The following is a 27,049-nucleotide window of genomic DNA, read 5'->3' on the forward strand; positions in this document are numbered from 1 at the left end:
AGCCGCCTGAGCCCAGCGTAGCCGGAACAAAAAGTTCCGGCCAGCGCTAAGGGCTGGATCGGAGGCGGCTGACGTCAGGACGCCGGCTGACGTCGATGACGTCACTCCGCTCGTCGCTATGGCGACGATGTAAGCAAAACAAGGAAGGCTGCTCATTGCGGCCTTCCTTGTTTATTCTGGGCGCCGGAGGCGATCGGAAGAACGCCTCCGGAGCGCCCTCTAGTGGGCTTTCATGCAGCTAACTTTCAGTTGGCTGCATGAAATAGTTTTTTTTTTATTAAAAAAAAAACCTCCCGCAGCCTCCCTGGCGATCTTAATAGAACGCCAGGCAGGTTAAACACATTTTTCAGTAGAAAAATACCTACATTTACATAGATCTGTACATCAGTCCTGAAAGAGGGACTAATAAGGAAGAAATGGGACAGGGTTCCCAAAGAGGGACTGTCCCTCCAAAAGAGGGAGATTTGGGAGCTATGTTTAGAGGCTCAGAGATTAGTCTTAAGATTAAGAGACGTCACTCCATCGCAGTAGGGCCGCACATGCGCTGCGCAGAAGACCCTGATTGGCTTCGACTGAGCCTGTTACCAGGGCTCAGCGCGGGCTGAACGAGAGAGAGCAGGAGGACGGCGAGGGACGCATCTGTGCTTATGGGGCTGGAGGAAGCCCCGGGTAAGTAAAAAACTGCTTGAAGACTCATCTCTGAGTCTCTTTAAAGTAGACCTGAACTCTTGCACAGGACAGAAGGAAAACATAGACAAATGCACCCTGTATGTATTTAGAGAGTTTAGTCTGTCTAATTCCCCCTCATCTGTGGGTAATCACCACTGTAATTTGATCTCTCAGCTGTGTCAGCTCAGGAATCTCCTCTGCCACGGCAGAGCAGCTAATTTGTAAACACAGGATGTTAATATGTCTGCTCCCATGAAAGCAGGAAGTAGACACGCTGCAGATTTATTGCAGGATTTGTATCATCTGTAACAAAGAAATGTTTTTCTTTAAAGGTAATTATGCCGTTGTGTATCTTTTAGAGCAGAGAGGAAGTTCTGAGTTCAGGTCTGCTTTGGGGGAGGTGGGGGGAATATTCTTCCACTCTCTCATTGGTCAGCCATATCCAAACAAACCAATCAGGGGTAAGCAGAAAGAAGGGCAAAAGGTGGCAGTGTTGTATGATGCATTTTTTGTTAGGTGTTTGTATAAGGCTCCAGTGCAATGTGCAGCAGTGTGGTGCAACACTCCAATCAGCAGTCCTCTACTACTTTCAAAAAATAGGTCCTTAAATGTATTTAATTTTGGCACAAAACAGGAAGTATTTACAGATTATAACAGCAGATCAAATGTGAAATTCTGGACAAGTACAATGTACATTTAAAATAATCCTCAGACATAAAAATAAAATGCATCCTTGGCATCAAGATAACATCAGCCACAGTGTGACATTTTTTCAGCTTAGTAAATATGTCAATACTAGAAGCCAAAAAAGGTCTCCACTGAACATTACTATTCTATAACAAGAGGTCAGTAGTGATGGTCGGTCTACGAGAACTCATGGAGAAACATGTGATGTGTTTGATCAGCTGATAGATTTGCAAAGATCTGATTTGCTGTGATCACATCCTGCTTTAGCACATGCTCATGACCTAGCAAATCAGAGACTTACATATCTATCACCTGACCAAGCTCATCACATGCTTCTCCATGAGTCCTCCAAGACACAACCATCTCTAGAAGTCAGGAGGAAGACAAAAAGCCCAAAGATGGTCACACAAGTCTACAACAAAACCCACCAGTTACCAGAGCTGCCTGATTACCACTTGGGCCTAATAACAGTGGTAAATACAACCTTGCAAGTTCTAAAGAACAAATTGTGGGAAGACCTGATAATACTGCATATCATTAGCCATGACAAACAAAAAAGTTACAGTCCAGTTTGTTCTTGTCTCACTAATTTTAATAGATTTTCTCTGGTGAGATTAGAACACTGCTCAAAAAGAAAACGAAATGCTCCTTTGCGTCCATTTTCTGTATACCATTTATACAGCAACTGGTATTTTACTTCAGTCGGATTATCTCTGTAGACACCACGAGTTTCTTCAACACCTGCCAGATTTAATGTTCTTCTGGCCACTCTAAGAACTTCATCCATCTCCATTTTTGAAGCCATGTCATTAAGAAGATTGTCAAGGTTCAGGTCTAAAATTAAATACATATACCGTACATTTAGTAAATATGTCTTCAGTATACAGACAGCAAAAACTTATCAAACCATATCAAAGTAATGATGGCCCTGTAGACAGAAAGGGTTGCTGCACTAGCAAAATTTGTTTGTGCAACTATTGTGTAGAGGTGAACCGAACGGTTCCAGGCGAACATTGGGGGTTCGCGTTCGCCTGCGCCAGGCGAACTTTTCCGGAAGTTCGATTCGCCCCATAATGCACTATGAGGGTCAACTTTGACCCTCTGCATCACAGTCAGCAGGCACATTGTAGCCATTCAGGCTACAGTAAGCCCTGGAGCCCCACCCCCCCTTATATAAGGCAGCCTCCGGCGGCCATTACAGTCACTCGTGTGCCTGCTAGAGAGAGGAAAGGGACAGCTGCTGCAGACTTTTTCTCTTAGGGACAGATTAGTTAGGTTCTAGGCTGCTTTGCTTGTTCCTGACTGATTAATATTGCTTTTAAAGCACCCAGCAACAGCTCTTTTCAGAGCTCAACCTGTACATTTTTTTTTCTGACACTTTTGTTGCATGCACAGCCTTGCTAATTGATAGTGTGTGTGCCACTGCCAGCAGCCCAGCACATTCAGTGACTGACTGCCTGTGTGTGTGACAGGGAGCTGCACATTGTACTACCCAGTACTGCATATACCCCAGTACCTGTTGTGTTTACTTAACCCACCTCATCACTGCATATACCTAGCTTTGTGTTGAGTGAACCCAGCTCACTGCATCTAACTACCCAGTACCTGTTGTGTTTACTTAACCCACCTCATCACTGCATATACCTAGCGTTGTGTTGAGTGAACCCAGCTCACTGCATCTAAGTCTAACTACCTGCTGTGTTGAGTGAGAACCCACCTCACTGCATCTTAAGTACCTTTACTGTATACTGTTCAGTGAACCCAGCTCACTGCATCTAACTACCCAGTACCTGTTGTGTTTACTTAACCCACATCATCACTGCATATACCTAGCGTTGTGTTGAGTGAACCCAGCTCACTGCATCTAAGTCTAACTACCTGCTGTGTTGAGTGAGAACCCACCTCACTGCATCTTAAGTACCTTTACTGTATACTGTTCAGTGAACCCAGCTCACTGCATCTAACTACCCAGTACCTGTTGTGTTTACTTAACCCACATCATCACTGCATATACCTAGCGTGGTGTTGAGTGAACCCAGCTCACTGCATCTAACTACCTGTTGTGTTGAGTGTGAACCCACCTGGCCACCTCACTGCATCTAACTACCTGTTGTGTTGAGTGAGAACCCACCTCACTGCATCTTAAGTATCTTTACTGTTGAGTGAACCCAGCTCACTGCATCTAACTACCCAGTACCTGTTGTGTTTACTTAACCCACCTCATCACTGCATATACCTAGCGTTGTGTTGAGTGAACCCAGCTCACTGCATCTAAATCTAACTACCTGTTGTGTTGAGTGAGAACCCACCTCACTGCATCTTAAGTACCTTTACTGTATACTGTTCAGTGAACCCAGCTCACTGCATCTAACTACCCAGTACCTGTTGTGTTTACTTAACCCACATCATCACTGCATATACCTAGCGTGGTGTTGAGTGAACCCAGCTCACTGCATCTAACTACCTGTTGTGTTGAGTGTGAACCCACCTGGCCACCTCACTGCATCTAACTACCTGTTGTGTTGAGTGAGAACCCACCTCACTGCATCTTAAGTACCTTTACTGTTGAGTGAACCCAGCTCACTGCATCTAACTTCCTGTTGTGTTGAGTGTGAACCCACCTGGCCACCTCACTTCATCTAACTACCTGTTGTGTTGAGTGAGAACCCACCTCACTGCATCTTAAGTACCTTTACTGTTGAGTGAACCCAGCTCACTGCATCTAACTACCCAGTACCTGTTGTGTTTACTTAACCCACCTCATCACTGCATATACCTAGCCTTGTGTTGAGTGAACCCACCTCACTGCATCTAATTACCTGTTGTGTTGAGTGTGAACCCACCTGGCCACCTCACTGCATCTAACTACCTGTTGTGTTGAGTGAGAACCCACCTCACTGCATCTTAAGTACCTTTACTGTTGAGTGAACCCAGCTCACTGCATCTAACTACCTGTTGTGTTGAGTGTGAACCCACCTGGCCACCTCACTGCATCTAACTACCTGTTGTGTTGAGTGAGAACCCACCTCACTGCATCTTAAGTACCTTTACTGTTGAGTGAACCCAGCTCACTGCATCTAACTACCCAGTACCTGTTGTGTTTACTTAACCCACCTCATCACTGCATATACCTAGCCTTGTGTTGAGTGAACCCAGCTCACTGCATCTAAGTACCTGTTGTGTTGAGTGTGAACCCACCTGGCCACCTCACTGCATCTAACTAACTGTTGTGTTGAGTGAGAACCCACCTCACTGCATCTTAAGTACCTTTACTGTTGAGTGAACCTAGCTCACTGCATCTAACTACCTGTTGTGTTGAGTGTGAACCCACCTGGCCACCTCACTGCATCTAACTACCTGTTGTGTTGAGTGAGAACCCACCTCACTGCATCTTAAGTACCTTTACTGTTGAGTGAACCCAGCTCACTGCATCTAACTACCTGTTGTGTTGAGTGTGAACCCACCTGGCCACCTCACTGCATCTAACTACCTGTTGTGTTGAGTGAGAACCCACCTCACTGCATCTTAAGTACCTTTACTGTTGAGTGAACCCAGCTCACTGCATCTAACTACCTGTTGTGTTGAGTGAGAACCCACCTCACTGCATATAGCTAGCATACCCCCGAGATGGACAAAATGGACAAACCAGGTAGAGGAAGAGGTAGAGGCAGACCCAGAGGAAGGCCACCAGGCACCGGCAGGTCTGTGGCTGTGCGAGGTGGTGTTGCTGTGATTTCATGCGGACCTGCCCCAAAATACAGTGCTCAGAAGAAGGCACGTGCCATCACTTCCCAAAATCGTGAGGAGGTGATTGAGTATTTAACACAGAACACCTCATCTCCCGCAGCCACCAGCGCTACAACAAGCACCACATCCGCTGCATTTGACACTTCGCAGGAGTTATTTGGTGGTGGTGGTGGTGAAATCACTGATTCCCAGCCACTACTGCAACAACAACAAGAAGGCGCAGGTACACCACCTCATACGTCTGAGTTAGGTGGCGATAGTATGGACGTAACGTGTGTGGATGGGGATGATAGTGGACCACCTGAAGTTGGTGCACTTGAGGAGGTGTCTGAGGAAAGCGCAGCTGGCCAGGAGGATTATGATGACGATTATACGGATACCACATATGTTCCCGGTAGAGGAGATGACCAGGGGGACAGTTCAGAGGAGGAGTCAGAGAGGAGTAGGATGAGACGACTCCATGATAGAAGCAGAGGGAGCTCGTCCTCAGAAACAGCTGGGGGCAGTGTCCGGTGCCATGTATCGCCAGCTATGGCCAGGGAGCACACATGCCCTTCAACGTCAGCTGCTGCTGATGCCACCGTAGCGCCATCACCCCAGGGGGCCTCAGCGGTTTGGAAATTTTTTCACGTGTGTGTCTCAGATCGGAGCAAAGCCATCTGTTGTCTCTGCCAGCAAAAATTGAGCCGTGGAAAGGCCAACTCTCACGTAGGGACAAGTGCCTTACGAAGGCACCTGGAGAGAAGGCACAAACAGCTATGGCAAGAACACCTGAGTAAAAGCAGCACTCCTCAAAAGACAAGCCAAACTCCTTCTCCTTTTCCTCCTTCAGGTGCATCGTCTTCATCCACTTTCTCCCTTGCACCTTCACAGCCACCCTCCTCCACACCGCCTCTTCCCTTAAGCGGTTCCTTCTCCTCTGCCCACAGCAGTACCCAGCTGTCCGTGAAGGAAGTATTTGAGCGGAAGAAGCAAATGTCTGCCAGTCACCCTCTTGCCCGGCGTCTGACAGCTGGCGTGGCGGAACTATTAGCTCGCCAGCTATTACCATACAAGCTGGTGGAGTCGGAGGCTTTCCGTAAGTTTGTGGCCATTGGTACACCGCAGTGGAAGATACCAGGCCGCAATTATTTTTCTCAAAAGGCCATACCCAAACTGTACCGTGCAGTTGAGAGGCAAGTGGTGTCATCTCTGGCACACAGCGTTGGGTCAAGGGTCCACCTGACCACGGATGCCTGGTCTGCCAAGCACGGGCAGGGCCACTACATTACATACACAGCCCATTGGGTCAACCTGGTGACCGATGGCAGCAAGCAGGGAGTACGTGGCTGCGCAGAGGACCGACTTGTCACACCTCCACGGCTTGCAGGCAGGCCTCCAGCCACCTCCTCTCCACCTGCTATCACCGCTTCGCTGTCGTCATCCTCCTCCTCCTTGGCTGGTGCCGCCATCTCCTCCCCAGCTACACAGCCCCAGCACCCCAGGGCCTATGCTGCATGCCAGGTGCGACGGTGTCATGCAGTGTTAGACATGTCTTGCCTGAAAGCGGAGAGTCACACTGGAGCAGCTCTCCTGGCTGCTCTTAACAAACAGGTGGAGCAATGGCTGACCCCGCACAAGCTTGAGATCGGCAACGTGGTGTGTGACAACGGCAGCAATCTCATTGCTGCGTTGAATTTGGGAAAGCTGACACACATACCCTGCATGGCACATGTGCTTAATCTGGTCGTGCAAAGATTTGTGTCCAAGTACCCAGGCTTAGAGGACGGCCTGAAGCAGGCCAGGAAGTTGTGTGGGCATTTCAGGCGCTCTTACAAGGCCATGGCACGCTTTGCAGAGATTCAGCGTAGAAACAACTTGCCGGTGAGACGCCTGATTTGCGATAGCCCGACTCGCTGGAATTCCACCCTGCTGATGTTCTCTCGCCTGCTAGACCAGGAGAAAGCCGTCACCCACTACCTGTATCATTACAGTACAAGGACACAATCTGGGAGGATGGGGATGTTGTGGCCCAACAACTGGACACTGATGCGAAATGCATGCAGGGTCATGGAGCCCTTTGAGGAGGTGACCAAACTGGTGAGTCGCGATGAGGGCACCATCAGCGACTTGATCCCCTACGCCTACTTCCTGGAGCGTGCCGTGCGTAGAGTGGTGGATACAGCTGTGGAGGAGCGTGAACAAGAAGAGTTAGGGCAGCAGGATTCATTGGAGCCATTTACACACGAACCCGATGTTTCCACAACACCAGCGGCAGCACAGAGGGGGGAGGAGGAGGAAGAAGAGTCGTGTGGGGAAGGAGAGGAGTCAGACTCTAATGATGGTGATGATGAGGAAGGTGTTTCTGTGGAGGAGGAAGAGGCGGCGGAAGGAGAACAACCGCGGCAGCCATCACAGGGGGCTTCTGCTGCTCCACGTTCCCGTGGTATTGTTCGTGGCTGGGGGGAGGAAGAGGAGTTGCGTCCCGTCACTGAGGAAGAGCATGAGGAGATGGAGAGTACCTCTGCATCCAGCTTTGTGCAGATGTCCTCTTTCATGTTGTCCAGCCTGTTGAGGGACCCCCGTATCAAAAAACTCAAGACGAATGACCTGTACTGGGTGGCCACGCTACTAGACCCTCGGTACAGGCACAAAGTGGCGGACCTCTTACCAACTCAACAAAAGGCGGAAAGGATGCAGCACTTGCAGAACAAGCTGTCGATGATGCTTTACAATGCGTTTAAGGGTGATGTGGCTGCACAACGCAATCAAGGTACCACTGGCAGTAACCCTCCTCCTCCCAAGTCCACGCAGGCAAGAACAGGACGCTCCAGCGATCTCAGGGTGATGTCGGACATGCGGACGTTCTTTAGTCCAACTCCTCGCCATAGTCCTTCCGGATCCACCCTCCACCAACGCCTGGACCGGCAGGTAGCCGACTACCTGGCCTTGAGTGTGGATGTAGACTCTGCGAAAAGCGACGTTGAACCCTTGGACTACTGGTTGCGCAGGCTTGACCTGTGGCCAGAGCTGTCCCAATTTGCCATACAACTCCTCTCTTGCCCTGCCGCAAGCGTCCTGTCAGAAAGGACCTTCAGTGCAGCTGGAGGCATAGTTACTGAGAAGAGAAGTCGCCTAAGTCACGACAGTGTTCAGTACCTGACCTTTATCAAAATGAATGAGGAATGGATCACGGAGGGCTACTGCACGACCGAAGACTAAGTCAGTCCACTCCCCACACACAGCATCTCTGCCTGCAGGCCGCTTGACTGCCTTCTCCGCCACTACCAACAGGGTCCAGGACTCTAGGCGGATTCCTGAATTTTTAAGGCCGCTGCTAGCAGCGGCCGCTACACTAATTTCTCTGGTGCGTGTACATGTGCCCATCCCCCTTCGTGATCATTACCTTGCTGCGGTGAAGGGGCTTGCGCATCACAATGAAGCAATGACCGCCGGCTATTTGAGTGTCTCGGGTGGGGGTGGCACACAAAAGATATTAAGGTCGTTGCATCATTGTGGTCAGACCAAATTTGATCAGCTGGAAAGTCACTGTTCTGTCATTCAGCTACATCAGCCGGGCAAGCATATGGGCTGAAAAGCCACCATCACCTGCACTCTCGTCACGGTGCGCACCAGTCCAGCACGGCCGTCACTACACAAACGGCTGTTTGCAGTCACTGCATACCTTTCACTGCATCTGTGACTGCACATTATACCTGGCAGTCAGTGCATAACTTGCACTTGAATGGATACACTTTCAAACAATTTAAAAATACAACCGTCTAAACTTTCAAACAATTTAAAAATACAACCATCTAAACTTTCAAACAATTTAAAAATACAACCAACTATCATTTTCAAAAAATTTAAAAAAAGGGCAAAAAAACTTGCCCTCCGTAAAACATTCCTGGCAAATGCTTTCGACTTGGTTTGTCTTCCGCTGGCTCAAGGGTCCATCTGACCACAGATGCCTGGTCGGCAAAGCACGGTCAGGGCAGCTACAGCATGGGTCTCAGCAGGCTCCCACTTCGGGCCGGAATCCAACCTTCATTCCCCGCGGTGACAATGGCAGACTTGCCCTCCATAACGGATTCCCGTTAAAGGATTTAAAGTTAGTTCATTTCAATTAGGGCCGCAAAAGGTCCTCCTGAGTCCTGTATTGTTATTTTTGGTCACTACCTCGGGGCGGGCGTGCATGCCTGCCTGCTTCCCTCCTTGCCTGGATGTGTGGTGGTAGACGTTGATCAGGCTCCAACTCCGGAACGCAATACAAGAGGGAGCTCGTCCTCAGAATCAGCTGGGGGCAGTGTCCGGCGCCATGTATTGCCAGCTATGGCCAGACAGCCAACATGCCCTTCAACGTCAGCTGCTGATGCCACCGTAGCACCATCAGCCCAGGGGGGCTCAGCGGTTTGGAAATTTTTTCACGTGTGTGTCTCAGATCGGAGCAAAGCCATCTGTTGTCTCTGCCAGCAAAAATTGAGCCGTGGAAAGGCCAACTGTCACGTAGGGACAAGTGCTTTACGAAGGCACCTGGAGAGAAGGCACAAACAGCTATGGCAAGAACACCTGAGCAAAAGAAGCACCCCTCAAAAGACAAGCAGCGGAGAACAACCGTGGCAGCCGTCACAGGGGGCTTCTGCTGCTCCACGTTCCCATGGTATTGTTCGTGGCTGGGGGGGAGGAAGAATGGATACACTTTTAAACAATTTAAAAATACAACCATCTAAACTTTCAAACAATTTAAAAATACAACCATCTAAACTTTCAAACAATTTAAAAATACAACCATCTATCATTTTCAAAAAATTTAAAAAAAGGGCAAAAAAACGTGCCCTCCGTAAAACATTCTTGGCAAATGCTTTCGACTTGGTTTGTCTTCCGCTGGCTCAAGGGTCCATCTGACCACAGATGCCTGGTCTGCAAAGCACGGTCAGGGCAGCTACAGCATGAGTCTCAGCAGGCTCCCACTTCGGGCCGCAATCCAACCTTCATTCCCCGCGGTGACAATGGCAGACTTGCCCTCCATAACGGATTCCCGTTAAAGGATTTAAAGTTAATTCATTTCAAATACACAGCAGGGCCTCGAAAGTCCGCCTCCTGTATTGTTATTTTTGATCACTACCTCGGGGCGGGCGTGCATGCCTACCTGCTGCCCTCCTTGGATGTGTAGTGGTAGCCGTTTCTCAGACTCCACACCGGATTCCATCCCTCATTTCCCGGCCATTACCCGGGGTCACAAATGACAGACTTGCCCGCCTCCATATAATTCTCGTGAAAGGAATGTGGTGTCATCTTTGCCCGCCATAACTGGTTCTCGTTAAAGGATTTAAAGTACATTCATTTCAAATACACAGCAGGGCCTCGAAAGTCCTCCTCCTGTATTGTTATTTTTGGTCACTACCTCGGGGCGGGCGGGCGTGCATGCCTGCCCGCTGCCCTCCTCGGATGTGTAGTGGTAGCCGTTGCTCAGGCTCCACACCGGATTCAAACCTCTCATTCCCCGGCCATTACCCGGGGTCACAATGGCAGACTTGCCTGCCTCCACAGGATTCTCATTGTAGCGGTACTGAACAAGTACACAGCAAGTAGAAAATGTAAATTAAAAACAAAACGTAAGCTTTTTAACAATGCCATGGAAAGTTGAGAAGGAAGTCACACATTACCTGACATCACTGAGTGAGGAAGAGCAATCACGCCATGTTGCGCAGTAGTCCAGCATGGCCGTCACTACACAAACAGCTGTTTGCGGTGCGTTACACAGTGAGTTTGGTGTGTCAGTGTGAAGCAGTACTCTAATTACACTCCCTGTTTGATGTATACACATGCAAGATGTTTGAAAGCACGTTAGGCCTGCAATTTAGCATTCAATGTGATTTCTGCCCTTAAAACGCTGCTTTGCGTCACATCCAGATTTTTCACCGGGACTTTTGGCATGTATCCCACTCCGCCATGCCCCCCTCCAGGTGTTAGACCCCTTGAAACATCTTTTCCATCACTTTTGTGGCCAGCATAATTTTTTCTATTTTTCAAAGTTCGCCTCCCCATTGAAGTCTATTGCGGTTCGCGAATTTTTCCGCGAACCGAACCTTCTGCGGAAGTTCGCGAACCCGGTTCGCGAACCGAAAATCGGAGGTTCGCGACATCTCTACTATTGTGCACAATTTTTATTGTGCAATATCACAAACAATTTAGTATATGATGCTCGAAACCACATTCAAACATTTTGCCTCATAAGCAAATCCATGCGTTAATTAGTTAGGGGGTACATTTTTGTGTTACCAAAGTTTTGTGCAAGCATAAAGATGGCAACGCATCATACAATTTTTTGAATATTTTTTTTAATACAAGAATTGCAATCAATTTTTCTTCCTGATTGTAACATTTAAAAAAATCTGACCAATGTACCACACACATACTGTATGTTCAATTTTCCCCAATTTAAAAAAAAAATAATTTGAAAACTCAGCAAAAATTGCTTGGGTCTGTACATTTCAATTTTCATAAAAATTGATCAGAAAAATCCAACGCTTCCGATCTTTTATCGAATAAAAACGGGAAATCAGATTTCACAAAACAACAAAAAAGCTTTCAATCTTCCGGGACAACTGATCATTTTTATAGAATTGCTGTAAAATGAATGTAAGTACGCATACTTTGCACTATAGCCAGGTCCGTATATACTATAAGGCACTGTAGGCATGTGCTTCCAGGCGCCTGATGATGGAAAGGCAGCTCAATCCCCTCCTCGAGCACCTCCCTCCCTTCTTCCCTATGCAGAGTCCTGATGAGACCATAAATGAGAGGTTACTCACCCAGCTCTCAGCATTCCACTGATGAGATCTCCCTTCAGTAAGGGGCACCTCTAGATACTTAATACTGTAGTTCCTCTAGCTACCTAATACTTGGGGGTACCTCTAGCTACTTAATACTGAGAGTACTTCTGGCTACCTAATACTAAGGGGCACCTGTTGCTACCTATGATGGGCAAGGAAAGTAAGGAAGAAGTGAGAGATGGGCGACCAGAACACTTGTGGTGCAGTTTGGTGGGAGTTTGTACGTTTATGGAGGGAGAAGTCTAAGTTGCCAGGACATCTGTGCCTCTAGACTCATGTGAGGTAAATCCAGGCCTGACTACAGCGATGTGTTTCTGGCTCTTAGGTTCAAAAAAGGAGGGTTTGCATAATCAATAGTGATGCATTATGGCAGCAAAGCAGGTCATTTTGACGGCCGGTGCTCAGCCACAAAGCTGGGAGCTGTCATAGCACCAGCACTATGCTCCGTGCAAGAGTAACTCTGGGATCTGTCGATTCCTAGACCCCGATATACATCTCCCTTAGAGTTGCTACAGCTTGGAGGGGGAATAGTATTTATCCCCGCCAGGGATTTGAGTGGCTCACCCTGCGTCCAGCTCACCAGCAGTGCAATAATACATACACCATAGCAGATCTTTTTTTCTGACATAAAGCTAATGGGAACCTTAAAAGTTTTTTTTTTTAAAAAACAACTGGATACTTACCTAAGGAGAGGGAAGGCTCTGGGTCATATAGAGACTTCCCTCTCCTTTCACGGTCCCCTTGCTACGGGAGGCTTCTGAAGTCTTCAGGAGCCAGCACTGGAATGCAGGGACAGTGAAAAGAGCGAGAGGGCTCCATAGGACACAGAGCCTTCCCTCTCCTTGGGAAAAAATATGCTTGATTTTTCTTTTTAAGTTCCCATTTACAGTACTTTAAGACCAAAATTTTTAAAATACCTTTCCAATTTAAGAAGGCAAATGAATATTTAGAATAGCTTTTTTTTCTAGTAAGAAGGTTTTGTGGTCCCTTTGAGCCCCTTGCAATATTCCAGTGGCATTGTTAGGCCAAAGGGTTGGGGCTAGTGCCTCAAACCTCGGCCAGTGTGCCCCAATTGTCTGCCTCCCCCTCCTCCATAATGTCAGACAGACCACAGAGACTGAGTGACAACAGTGCAGCTCACTGGGAGGTGGACATATCTGATCCTCGGTGCCATGGTTCCAGCAGTCCTAGCACAGAGCTTCAGCTTCCTTCCTTCCCTGCATGGTGCCTGCTGTCTGTATTAGGGGCTTGTTCAATCTGATAATGTGGTCGCTCAGAATATCCCTACATGGCTGCATCATCAGGTTGGGAAAAGCTTCTAGTATGGGCAGCGTGCATCATGTGGTGAAGGAAGAAGGCAAAGGCACTATGTGATATATTCCTACAGACAATCTTGTGAAGTCCAGCAAAGCCCTAGCTTTCTGCTCAACCTGCTTGTGCTCATAAATGACTATAGTCTTACCTTGAAGATGCTCAGGAAGTGTAGGTCTCTAGGGGAAGGGAAAAAAACACTTTTCAACATATTTTACAATTTTTTTTAGTACTGTACAGTATATTGAAATGATTTCTTTACAAAATGAAGCCGGATTACAAAATTAAAGTAAACCAGTCAGTGTTCTCCCCAGGATTTTTTTCCAGCCGGGTGGCATGGAAAAGTAGCCGGGTGGGGTGCAAGGGGGAATGCGGGGCAGGTGCAACTCTACCTACAGCATAAGAAGAGGATGAGGAGGCGAGCTGATGACAGCCGGTTGCTCAGCAAACTTAGTTAGGTGATGCACCCGTCTAAAAAGAGCCTGGAGAGAACACTGAATATGGGTGTTATAGTTGCATTTTATACAGGGGTGATTATTGCATTTAATATGGGGGGGGGGGGGAGTAATTTCACATTTCATACAGGGGTGTTTGTTGCATTTCATAAAGGGGGTGATTTTTCTTTTCATATGGTTATTTGCTGCTGGGGTCAAGCGGTATTGCAGATAGTAAACAGGGGTCAGTATCATAGTAAATTATCTGCAATACCCCTCGACCCCAGCAGCAAATAACATCCATATGAAATTACATGCATGTGAACTCTGCAAGAATCACCCCCACACACTGTCCTTTCAAGCCACCTGCACATACCCTCAACACTGGATCTATGTTCCATTTTTACTATTTTTGCAGCAGCAACTTTTCACAGACTTTGCCCAACTAGTACAGCCAGGGCTGGATTTGTATTTTTTACTGTCCTAGGCAAACTTTTCACGACTGACCTCTGACAGAATAAATCACTTATATTAAATCTGCCAGTTGCTAAAATCAAGTAATGTATGGGCACTTACATTTTATGGGCAACCAAGCAAGCAGGCAGATGAGAGACAGCATTCAGCAGCAGCCTCCATCCCCAGCAAGTCAGCTAATCTACATTGCTTATTGTTTATTTGTTTACCAGACCCTTGAAAGCTCCTTGTACTCTCTGCAGACTCTGCGCTATATCAGATAAGAAGTGCATTAGCAGAGGTCCGCTCAGTACTGAACATCACCAGCACGGCATGCTTCAGAGAAGCTTGTATTGTGTAGAGATAGAGAAGCAGCCGGGAAACAGAGGGCGGGGCGTCAGAACTCATTGCCGTGCACTGTATCTGGAGCTGAAGAAGATGCATGCAGCCAGGGCACAGGAGAGACGCTGTGTGGATACGATCGCTCGGGGGAGGGGGTGATAGAGTGTCTGCAGCTTCAGGCTCTCTCCCAGCCTCAAGTAACACAGGGACAGGACTAGTTTCCCTGCGCTCTGTTTGTATTTGTACCTGGCGGCTGCCTCTGCTAGCTGAGCTGCTTGCAAGCTAACAGACACAAGCAGCCAGCAAAGCAGGGCATAAAAGAGGCTTTCCGTAATGGCGGTGACAGACAGTTAACCAGCCCTGCCCCTCACAACCCGCCCAGCCAATCGGTGACCGACAGTTAACCAGCCCTGCCCCCTTACAACCCACCCAGCCAATCACTGTTCAAGCAGGTCACACAGGCACGCTCCTGCAGAGTATAGGGAGAGCTGAGCACTCGATTTATAGCAGGCAATGGAACGCTCTGCATGCGTGACATCATCAGCCTTAGCAAGGTAGGCGGGCGAGATCTCAAAGCAGCCGGGCGGCCCGCCCACTTAAAGAGCCCTGGGGAAAGCGCTAATTTATACTTATCTGGTGCTTCCTCCAGCCCCATAAGTACCTTGGCCTCCCTCACGTCCTCCTCGGCCCTCCATTAAGCCACTATGACTTCCAGTAAGCCTGGGCAGTAGCAGCCTTCTGCACATGTGCGGCTCAGCCGCGCTCGCATCCCTCGTCGTACTCCTGTCCCCTGGAGCGTTGTGCACCTGCGCAGTAGTACTGTGCAGAAGGCCTTGACTGGTGGCGACTGACCGGATTATCGAGAGTCATAGTGCCAGAACGGAGGTGTGCAAAAGGCCATGACTGCCCAAGCTTACTGGAAGTCATAGCACCGGCTTAACGGAGGGCCAAGGAGGACGGTGAGGGAGGCCAAGGTACTTATGGGGCTGGAGGAGGCCCCAGGTAAGTATAAATTAGTGCTAGTGAACCATCTCTGGTTCAATTTAAATACTTACCTTAAGAGAGGGAAGCCTCAGGATCCTATTGAGGCTTTCCTCTGTATTCTAATGTCCCCCATTGCTGAGCACGGCCCCCCAAAAGATTAGCGACAAGGCAGCTCCTCTTCTTGCAGCGTGGCAACACAGTAGCCGTGTGAGCCTGCTTGCACATCCGCAGTAAGCCAAAACTGCAAGCTCCATGGTACTGCGCATGTGCGGCCAAGCTTGCGTGTCTACTGCCTGGCCATGCTGCAAGACGGGAAAGAGCGCGGCCCCGATATGATTAGTGACAATGCCTTGTTGCTAATCTTGAGGGAAGCCTCAATAGAATACTGAGGCTTCCCTCTCTTAAAGAGAACCAGAGATGAAGCACCCTCTTGTATTTTACCTTATAAATCAGTGGGAACATGACAGTAAACACTAGAGATGGGCCGAACCTCCGATTTTAGGTTCCCGAACCTTCGTGGAAGGTTCGGTTCGCGGAAAAGTTTGCGAACCGCGTTAGACTTCAATGGGGATGCGAACTTTGAAAAATAGAAAAAATTATGCTGGCCACAAAAGTGATGGAAAAGATGTTTCAAGGGGTCTAACACCTGGAGGGGGGCATAGCGGAGTGCAATACATGCCCAAAGTCCCGGGAAAAAATCTGGATGTGACGCAAAGCAGCTTTTTAAAGGAATACTATCGATTGAAACAACTTTTTTTTTAATACTCTATATTAGTGTACACATTACCACTAGTGCTAGGGGCACTTTATTTATTCACCCAGGTCTCTCTCCTGCTATCCCTGCTTAAAAATTCATTTCTCACACAGCTCATAGTAGTTTGGGTCACCCTGAGCTGCTTGGTTACTCTGTCACACAGCTCACAAATATATTTCACTGTGTCACTCACAGCATGCAGGAGACATGAGGAGAAATAGGCTGATCTGAGGTGGTAACAGGTAACTAATTGAGCTGTAATATTGCTGGAATATAACTAGCTATAACACTAGTCTGTGTTTACACTCAGACTGGTTGCCTGGCTGCCTGCTTGTGGTGATTCACTCCAGGCTGCATCCACTTTACAAGCTGCTGAGAGGGGCAGACCACTGTCTACAATTAGCATTATTAGTATCTTTATCAGTCAAGAGAAGCAAAGATAATAAACACACATTGCAAGAATCTTTAACCCCTTACCACCATATCAATAAGATTCTTTCAGCAAGGTGATAATTAAACTATAAACTGAGGAGTTGATAGCAACTCCCCTGTGCAGAGACATGGTCTAGCCCTCTGGGAGCCCTCAGTATTTAGATACATTTTGTATCCAAAACTGACGCCAAAACTGACGGAGGATTTTACAGCTGAGAGGAACAGCTGTGTGAGGAATCAAATTGCTCCTAGTACTTGTCCTAATGTGTGCTACAACATACAGCATTTAAAAATAAATGCATAAATCGATAGTATTCCTTTAAGGGCAGAAATTGGGCCTGATTCACAAAGCGGTGATAACTCAGTTATCACGCCTAAAAGACTTTAGGCGTGATAACCTTTGCACTAGCAAACTTATCACCGCTTTGTGCTCTAACTCGCGCGAAGCTCCCGCGCGCAAAGTTTTGCGCAAAGTCCCATAGGGCTTAATGGGCACTTCGCGCGAAGCACGGTGCGCTGCGCGCGCAAAACTTTGCGCACGGGAGTTCGCGCGAATTCCTTCAGATCACGCCTAAACAAAGTTTAGGCGTGATAAAGGGCTTTTCACAGGCGTGCAAAGTGTTTGCACCGCTTTGTGAATCAGGCCCCTTGAATGCTAAATTGCAGGCCTAAAGTGCTTTAAAAAATCTTGCATGTGTATACATCAATCAGGGAGTGTAATTAGAGTTCTGCTTCACACTGACACCCCAAACTCACTGTGTAACGCACCGCAAACAGCTGTTTGCGTAGTGACGGCCGTGCTGGACTGATGCGCAACATGGCCAGGCCGTGGCAGTTTTCCAGCCCATATGGTCACCGGGCTGTGGTAGCTCAATGATAGAACAACAGTGACTGTCCAGCTGATCAAATTTGGTCTGTCCACAATGAAGCAACAACCTTATTATCTTCTTGTATGTAGGTAGGAGTCCCAGTATAGGTAGGTATAGGTAGGTAGGCATAGGTAGGAGTCCAAGTGTAGGTAGGCATAGGTAGGTGCCTCAGTAGTTAGCTAGGCATAGGTAGGAGTCCCAGTATAGGTAGGTAGGCATAGGTAGGTGTCCCAGTATAGGTAGGTAGGCATAGGGAGGAGTCCCAGTATAGATAGGTAGGTGTCCCAGTAGTTAGCTAGGCATAGGTAGGAGTCCCAGTATAGGTAGGTAGGCATAGGTAGGAGTCCCAGTATAGGTAGGTAGGCATAGGTAGGTGCCTCAGTAGTTAGCTAGACATAGGTAGGAGACCCAGTAGTTAGCTAGGCATAGGTAGGAGACCCAGTATAGGTAGGTAGGCATAGGTAGGTCCCCTAGTATAGGTAGGTAGGTGTCCCCGTATAGGTAAGTAGGCGCCCCAGTAGTTAGGTAGGCATAGGTAGGTGTCCCAGTATAGATAGTTAGGCAGTGCCTGGCTGGCACAGTAATAACAATTACCAAGGTCCAGCTGCAACAGATAGGGCTGTATAATGTCAGTGAGCAACACACACACAAAAAACACATCTGGAAAACATTAGCTCTCAAAAGAGCTGTTGAGGGGTGCTATTTTAGCAATAACAATCAGCCAGGAGCAAGCCAAGAGCCTAACTAATCTTTCCCTAGGAGAACAAGTGCAGCAGCTGTCCCTAGTCTGTCTCTAGCAGGCACACAAGTGAGTGTAATGGCCGGCAAACCTGCCTTATATAAGGGGGTGGTGGGGCTCCAGGGCTTAGTGTAGCCTGAATGGCTACAATGTGCCTGCTGACTGTGATGCAGAGGGTCAAAGTTGACCCTCATAGTGCATTACGGGGCGAATCGAAATTCCACAAAAGTTCGCCTGATCCAGGCGAACGCGAACCACCAAAGTTTGCCTGGAACCGTTCGCCGACGAACCGTTCGGCCCATCTCTAGTAAACACCTAATCTGCTCTTTGTTTCATTGTTCTCTGTTTGAGCACTCAGTCTAGCTTTGCTACGGAAAGATTATAGCTGAGTCTGTCTTCTCTGGAGCCTGCCCCCTTGTTGCTCTGCTATAATGACTCAGCTATAATTATTCCCTGCAAAGCCAGACTGAATGCTCAGTCCGGGATTCTTATCACAGCTGATAACAGACACTTTTAGCAGTGAGGATGAAACAGAGAGCATGGTAAGTGTTTTCTCTAATGTTCTTACTGATATATATGGTAAAATACACAAGGGTGCTTCGTCTCTGGTTCCCTTTAAGAGGAGTATCTCATTTTGATCACAAACTTCTGCTCGGGATCGCTTTAAGTCTTCTTAGAAACAATTATTGCTTTAACCAGTTCGCATTCAGTCGTTTTTCGCTTCATGCATCCGAACAATGTTCACCTCCCATTCATTAGCCTATAACTTTATTACTACTACTATCACAATGAACTGATCTATATCTTGTTTTTTCCGCCACCAATTAGGCTTTCTTTGGGGGGTACATTTTACTAAGAGCCACTTTACTGTAAATGCATTTTAAAAGGAAGAATAAGAAAAAAACGGAAACAAATCATTATTTCTCACTTTTCGGCAATTATAGTTTTAAAATAATACATGCCTCCATAATTAAAACCCACGTATTGTATATGCCCATTTGTCCCGGTAATTACACCATTTAAATTATGTCCCTATCACAATGTATGGCGACAATATTTTATTTGGAAATAAAAGTGCATTTTTTCCGTTTTGCATTCATCACTATTTACAAGCTTATAATAATAATAAAAAAAAAAAGAAATATTTCATCTTTACATAGATATTTAAAAAGTTTAGACCCTTAGGTAAATATTTGTGTTTTTTTTTTTTTTATTGTAATGTTTTTTTGTTTTTTTTAATTAAACATTTTATGTGGGTATTTTTGGGAGGGTGGGATTGAAATTGTATTTTTTTTTTGTAAATATATGTGTATTTTTATTTTTATTTAACATTTAGATGTAGTTTACTTTTTGGCCACAAGATGGCAGCCATGAGTTGTTTACAGTGATTATTCCCTGCAAAGCCAGACTGAATGCTCAGTCCGGAATTCTTAACACAGCTGATAACAGACACTTTTAGCAGTGAGGATGAAACAGAGAGCATGGTAAGTGTTTTCTCTAATGTTCTTACTGATATATATGGTAAAATACACAAGGGTGCTTCGTCTCTGGTTCCCTTTAAGAGGAGTATCTCATTTTGATCACAAACTTCTGCTCGGGATCGCTTTAAGTCTTCTTAGAAACAATTATTGCTTTAACCAGTTCGCATTCAGTCGTTTTTCGCTTCATGCATCCGAACAATGTTCACCTCCCATTCATTAGCCTATAACTTTATTACTACTACTATCACAATGAACTGATCTATATCTTGTTTTTTCCACCACCAATTAGGCTTTCTTTGGGGGGTACATTTTACTAAGAGCCACTTTACTGTAAATGCATTTTAAAAGGAAGAATAAGAAAAAAACGGAAACAAATCATTATTTCTCACTTTTCGGCAATTATAGTTTTAAAATAATACATGCCTCCATAATTAAAACCCACGTATTGTATATGCCCATTTGTCCCGGTAATTACACCATTTAAATTATGTCCCTATCACAATGTATGGCGACAATATTTTATTTGGAAATAAAAGTGCATTTTTTCCGTTTTGCATTCATCACTATTTACAAGCTTATAATAATAAAAAAAAAAAAAGAAATATTTCATCTTTACATAGATATTTAAAAAGTTTAGACCCTTAGGTAAATATTTGTGTTTTTTTTTTTTTTTATTGTAATGTTTTTTTGTTTTTTTTAATTAAACATTTTATGTGGGTATTTTTGGGAGGGTGGGATTGAAATTGTATTTTTTTTTTGTAAATATATGTGTATTTTTATTTTTATTTAACATTTAGATGTAGTTTACTTTTTGGCCACAAGATGGCAGCCATGAGTTGTTTACAGTGACGTCACTCTAAGCGTACCACGTACGCTTAGAGCGACATAGGAAGCAGAAAAAGCGTAGATTTTTCTGCGGGGGAGAGGAATCAGTGATCGGGCACCATTGCCCGATTCACTGATTCACTGGCTAACAAACCGCCGGCCGGGAGCGCGCGTGCACGCGCGCACGCGCGCGATCGGCCGCGTGGACGCGCAGGAGCGCACATGGCTTCCTGGACGTGAGTTTCACGTCCAGGAATGTCAAATAGTTAAAGATAACTTTAAGCACTCTAATTTTAAACTGTAAAGCATATACTTGGGTGTCAACATATGCCTTTTAAGCAAGAAAAGCAACATTAACCTCCTGAGCAGTATGCCCGACACTGATTCTAATAGATGTAATGCCCCCACAAGCTTTAGCTAGCACTAGGCTAGCTAGCATAAGTATCCAGCACCCTCCGATAGCCGTCAATCCCCGCTCCAGCCACTTAATACATTACCCCACCTGGCTTCAGTAATCGGCACTGCCTCCCCGCACAGCTCCGGTTTCTCTATGGAGAGGATTGGGCCTGCGCATGATGTCATGACGTCATGTACAATCCTCCCCATAGAGAGACCAGAGCTGTGCGGGGAGGCAGTGCCGATTGCTTGAGCCAGGTGGGGTAATGTGATAAGTGGCTGGATCGGGGATTGGCGGCGATCGGAGGGTGCTGGTTACTTATGCTAGCTAGCCTAGTGCTAGCTAAAGCTTGTGGGGGCATTCAATATTTTAGAATCTTCCTGGGGGATTCTAGCTGAAAAACCTCCTGAGTGGAGTAACACTCAGGAGGTTAATTTAATATACAGACACACACCTAAGGCCATAATTAAATGAGCACCTGCATTTTACATTCAACCTGTGACTGCTCAGTAAGGAGTTTCTTGGGCGAGACTCCCTAACACTGCTACTGCCTACTGAATGCGCTATAGTTGCTGCCTTGCAAGTGCTTTGAGTCCGACTGGCGAAAAGCGTTATATAAATATAGGAATTATTATATACATTATATAAGTGCATGTGAGGCTGATTGCTATAAATTTCTAATCATGGAGATTTATGCTGGCTTCAATCCAGCTGGCCAGGAGGTGGTCTTGGTTTATTTAAACTAAGGCCTGATATCAACTGTTCTCTATTTGCAATAGATACTTGCCACACTGATTAAATGCTGGCCACGCTGTTTGCTAAGGTGGGGGTACAGATGCTGCACTACATGCATCTGCACCGGAGGGGACACTGGGCCACCGACTGGAAGCAGAGCTGCGGCGAGGGCACAGGACAACTGCCAGGGGTTGGAGGAAGCCTGGGTTAGTATATCTTTTTTTTGTTAATTAGCTCGGACCTTTCCTTTAAAGAGTGAAAATAATGTAATAAAAAAGTGCTTCGTTTTTTATAATAATTATGTATAAATGATTTAGTCAGTGTTTTCCCATTGTAAAATCTTTCCTCTCCCTGATTTACATTCTGACATTTATCACATGGTGACATTTTTACTGCTGGCAGGTGATGTCAGTGGAAGTAGCTGCTTGCTTTTTTGGCAGTTGGACACAGATGTAAACAGCTATTTCCCACAATACAACTAGGTTCACAGACAGGAAACTGCCAGGACTACAGTCCTCGGATCAATGCTGCCTTTTTTGCAGCATACATTTTTGATCCGTTTTTTTTTTTTTGGTTGAGAGTGTAGCAGGCAGGACGAGGGTGGCAGCGGTCAGCGGGGAGGCCCCCCCCCCCCCTCACCTGGGTTCTTCGTCTTCGCCACCCCCTCCAGCTATATGCCGCAAAAATGTAATGTATAGCAATGGCGAACGGGAAGCTTACCTTCTACTTCCTCTGCTTGCCGCGTCACTGCCTGCAATGCTGTATAAAGGGCAGCATTGCAGGCACTGACACGGCGAGCGGAGGAAGTAGTAGGAGAAGGAGGTGAGCTCCCCGCTGCTATACATTACATTTTTGCGGCATGTAACTGGAGGGGGTAGCGGGGACAGGGGACCCAGGTGAGGGGGGGACGTCCCCCCTCGCTGATCGCTGCCACTCCTGTCCTGGCTGCTATACCCCTCCAGCATGGTGGCCCCCTCTCTCCCAACAGGCTGTGACACAGAAACGGATCCGTTTCTGTGTCCAAATCTGCCTGTGTAGAGGGGGGATCCGTTTTTCCATAGCCTGCCACTACCCCTGCATGTATCAAGTTCCAGATCCGTTGCGGGAAAATGGAGCAGATCCGGACCTTCCGGGACGGTTTTAAAAACGGGTCCCCACACACACAGACGCATCCGTTTTTTTGTTGGGTAGAGACAGCTGCTATTTTTAACATTGCTATCCGTGGCTCCGGTTTTGATTAGGTTTTAAAAACGGAGCCACGGATACGTTTCCGGACCTAGTGTGAAGTAGCTCTAAGAGTGGTTATTTGCAATTCCCTTTATTCAGGTATATTATCCATGTTTTAAGACCAAAAGTGAATTAAAGCCAATGGGTACCGGTAAAAAAAAAAAAAAGTCAGATACTCACCTAAGGAGAGGGAAGGCTCGGTCCTAATGAGCCTTCCCTCTCCTCTCCCGGTGCCCTCGGTGCTGCGCTGGCTCCCACGTTCGCGTCCGCCGCCGCAGGGACTTCAGAGGATGGGCCGCTCCATACTACGTACGCGCGAGTGCGTCATAGAGGGCGCTCGCGCATGCGTAGTATGGAGCGGCCCCGTCCTCGGGAGCCCGAGTGCCCCCGAAGGCTTCCGAAAGCTCCCGAAGGCATGCGGAAGTGGCAGTATTTGACCGAACTGGTCGAATACTGCCACGGGGGATCCTGCGCGGGACCGGGCACCGGGAGAGGAGAGGGAAGGCTCATTAGGACCGAGCCTTCCCTCTCCTTAGGTGAGTATCTGACTTTTTCTTTTTTGAAATGGTAAACATTCACTTTAAGCGGCTACTAGACAGCTAACTGTACGCTCCATGAACGATTTATAAAGATGTTAAATGTTTGTGAAGCAGATGTTTACTTTGCTTAAAGGGAATTGGAAGTGAAAATAAACTTATGAGATAATGATTTGTATATGTAGTACAGCTAAGGCTAGGTACACACAATGAGATTTTCCTACAGATTTACTGTCATATCAATTATTTCCAACATTTCCAATCAATTTCCGATTGTTTTCCAATAGAAGTGAATGCAAAACACTCAGAGATCGATGGGAAAACAATCGGAAATCGATTGGAAATCAGATCGGACATGTTGGAAATAGTCGATCTCACAGAAAATCTAACAGAAAATATCATAGTGTGTACCTAGCATGAGAAATAGAAAATTAACAGCACAGACACAAGTCTCATATTGTTCCCAGTACAGGAAGGGTTAAGAAACTTCAGTTGTTATCCATGCAAAAGAGCTTCTCTGAATTCTCTGACTAATTTAGTCAGAGAGCAATGCTATTTTCTGAAGCACTTATCTCAACCGGTCTCTCACTGTTTCTTGTTTGTATAAGGGTTTTCTTCCAGGAAGTTCAAAGGGTCATTAGCTCTGCTCTGTTTCCCAGTCTAAAATACAGAGTGCAATTTATAAACTGCAAATATTAGCGAATGATGCAATGTTATAGAAAAACAGATATATAACTAAAAATGAAAATATGAGACTCTTTTCTTTGCTACTAATGTTCTATTAATGATCTGTACTACACATACAGTTCTATGTATGTTTTTTTTTCACCTCAGTGTCACTTTAAACTGAGCAGTGCTATATGTGTTAGATTTTATAAGAGTGCCTAAAGTGAAAATAGACAGCACCTGTAATGACAGGCTCTGTCTGCATGATGGAGGATTGGGGAGGTTGCGAGGTGAAATACTCACCTATCCTGATGTCATCCATCCTGGCAGGTGACCACTCTGCCTCTCTGTCAAAACAGGCCCCGGCAATTTTGTTTTTCAAATCGCTGCCAAGGCTCTGTGCATGCCCACCTGCGTGGCGACGGCATGCCACCAGCTTGGCAGCTGCATCCTGATTGGAGGCTGCCGATTTGGGAGGTGGGCCACGGCCATGCAGGCTGAGGTTTGCTGAAGAGGCACTCTGTAAGCAACGACCCATTCAGTGATTTGCATAAGAGAATATCAGGTCTCACAGCTGTCACTTAGGGCTGGTTCACACAATGGGTTTGAGTCACTAAACCATGATAAATCAAATATCACACCTTATCAACAATATCACACCTTATCAAAGTTATCACACCTTATCAAAGTTAACACGCCTTATCAGAGTAGCATAGCAAGCACTACAAACTTATGCCTGCTAATTGGCAATGGCATGTGTCCTGGCCTGAGCCCCTGCGGGTTTGTAGCGCTCGCTATGCTACTCTGATAAGGAGTGTTAACTTTGATAAGGTGTGATATCTTTGATAAGGTGTGATATCGTTGATAAGGTGTGATATCTTTGATAAGGTGTGATATCGTTGATAAGGTGTGAAATGTGAGTTATCACGGTTTAGTGAATCAAGCCCTATGAGCGATTGCGCTCAGCTGACGATCCCCAGTGATCAGCAAAGCACTACAGCAGTGTCACCCTATGAGGGTGTTCTCACCTTAGCATTTTGATTTTTACATTAATCGAAAACATGCTGCCTGTACCGTTTTTAGAGCGATTTTTCTTAAAAAATCGCTCTGGAAATCATTTTGCAAAATTGCAATCGCTAAGAGGTTAGCAATTGCATCTTGTAGTGTGAACTAGGCCTATATGTGTTTTCTGTTTATATGAAGCCTTATAACTCACAGTTGTGTAGTAATAATGTCAGGGCTAGTTCTCTCATGAAGCAAGGTGAAACATTTGCTTCAGGCGCAGAGATTACAGGGGCAGCATGTTTGTACTGTGTTTACACTAACAGCATGCAGTCAGAATAGGAGGAGAAGCGAACGCGCAGGGGCGTAACTAGGAATCGCCGGGCCCCCCTCCAGAAACTCTGAGCGGCCCCCCTCCCCCCTGGGGCCCGCTCAGGACTGTTTTTGGGGGCCTGGAGGGGTCACAGCATGAGGGTAGAGTTTGGTGGCACTTCGGTGGAGGGGGGGGGTGGTCCCGCCCCTCCCTCACCGCGGGCTCTCCCCTCCAGCATTTAATAGTGGTTATGCAGGCGGCGGGGCAGCGGCAGATACATACCTTCCGTGCGTTCCATGAATGTTCCTCTCTCTAGCTTCTGAGTTCTGACGCGATTTCCTGTATAAACAGGAAGTCGCGTCAGACACTAGAGGAGGAAACATCTGCGCTGGAGCGCACGGAAGGTATGTATCTGCCGCTGCCCCGCCGCCTGCATACACTTTATTCAATGCTGGAGGGGAGCGCAGAGGAGAGAACCCAAGGTGAGGGAGGGGGGGACCGTCCCCCCTCTCCACCGACGTGCCACCAAGCTCTCCCCTCATGCTGCGACCCCTCCAGCCCCCCAAAACGGCCCTGAATGGGCCCCCCCGCGAGAGCATAGATGCATCCCCTATTGTTACGCCCGTGCGAAAGCATGAAGCGGTCATCATTAGGGAAAAGCAGCTTGCTGTGCTGTGTGAGGAGTCGGACAGTGAGTGAGGAGGGGGAGGCAGGAGAGCAGTAGTGTTTTATTTGACTTGCACAGCAGAAGGGAGGAGGTGGCACTGACTCACAACCAGCCAGTGTGTTATTGTGTTGTATTGAGCTGCAGCATGTCATGCAAGAACATTAAATAAAGCAGAGTAAATTGTTGGGTGCTATGGGATCATTCGAAATCGGGAGGGGGGGGGGGGGGGAGCATCCTCACCAGTTTGCCTCAGGCAGCAAAAAGTCTAGAACCAGCCCTGAATAATGTGTTTATTATTAATGCATTTGAGCTAGTGTGCAGCCACATATGTGTTTAGTGACTACCTGTAGTCAGCCATGCTGGATCCATGTGTCACAGTGAATGTATGTTGTTAAAAAGATCAGGCAGAAAAGTTACCTATTCATGAAGAAATGCTCTATACTAGCACTTTTGTATGGCCGATACATGGACAAAAACTGAGAGTTATTGTGAAACAGTTACCGGTATATGTTGAAAATCTTTTTTGCTGTGCAGATTATTTTGTTTGAATAAATTCTCAGTAGACATGAGGCAGAGGATGTATTATGACTGAGAGTCCTTATTTGCAGTTCCCCTTTGTCAGGGTGCAACACCAGCATAAAGTTTAGTAGTGAAACCTTCAGAAATGTATCTGCAATTCTGTAAATAAAAGTCTTTATACTGGATGTTTATTGCAGCCGTATTTTACTAAACTGTTGCTCACAGTGTTTATTTTGCTCTGAATTGCTATCCTTATCTACCAATACATCTATTTTGAGTGCCCAAATGTGTGGTGTATTACATATACAGTAACAGTACAGGTTTACTACTTACAGGAGGGGGGGCTGGGTCACTAGGAAGTGCAGCAGGGTAGGCTGGATCACCAGGAAGTACAGCAGTGGAGATTGGACCACCACTGGTTGGAGGTTGCACAAGGAGTCCAACC

The 27,049-nt window shown here is 46.7% G+C and overlaps 1 long non-coding RNA gene across 1 annotated transcript; it reads right to left on the reverse strand.

Annotated features, from left to right (window-relative positions):
• Positions 1–1,266: 1,266 nt before the first annotated feature.
• Positions 1,267–27,049, reverse strand: LOC137536571 (uncharacterized). The gene is made up of 3 exons (XR_011024577.1): positions 26,938–27,049; positions 13,381–13,408; positions 1,267–2,190 (listed from the first exon to the last, which is right to left on the reverse strand). It is a non-coding gene; the product is annotated as an uncharacterized lncRNA (long non-coding RNA).

The sequence above is a fragment of the Hyperolius riggenbachi genome, chromosome 10, assembly GCF_040937935.1.
Source record: "Hyperolius riggenbachi isolate aHypRig1 chromosome 10, aHypRig1.pri, whole genome shotgun sequence".
In the NCBI taxonomy this organism is placed as follows: Eukaryota; Metazoa; Chordata; class Amphibia; order Anura; family Hyperoliidae; genus Hyperolius; species Hyperolius riggenbachi.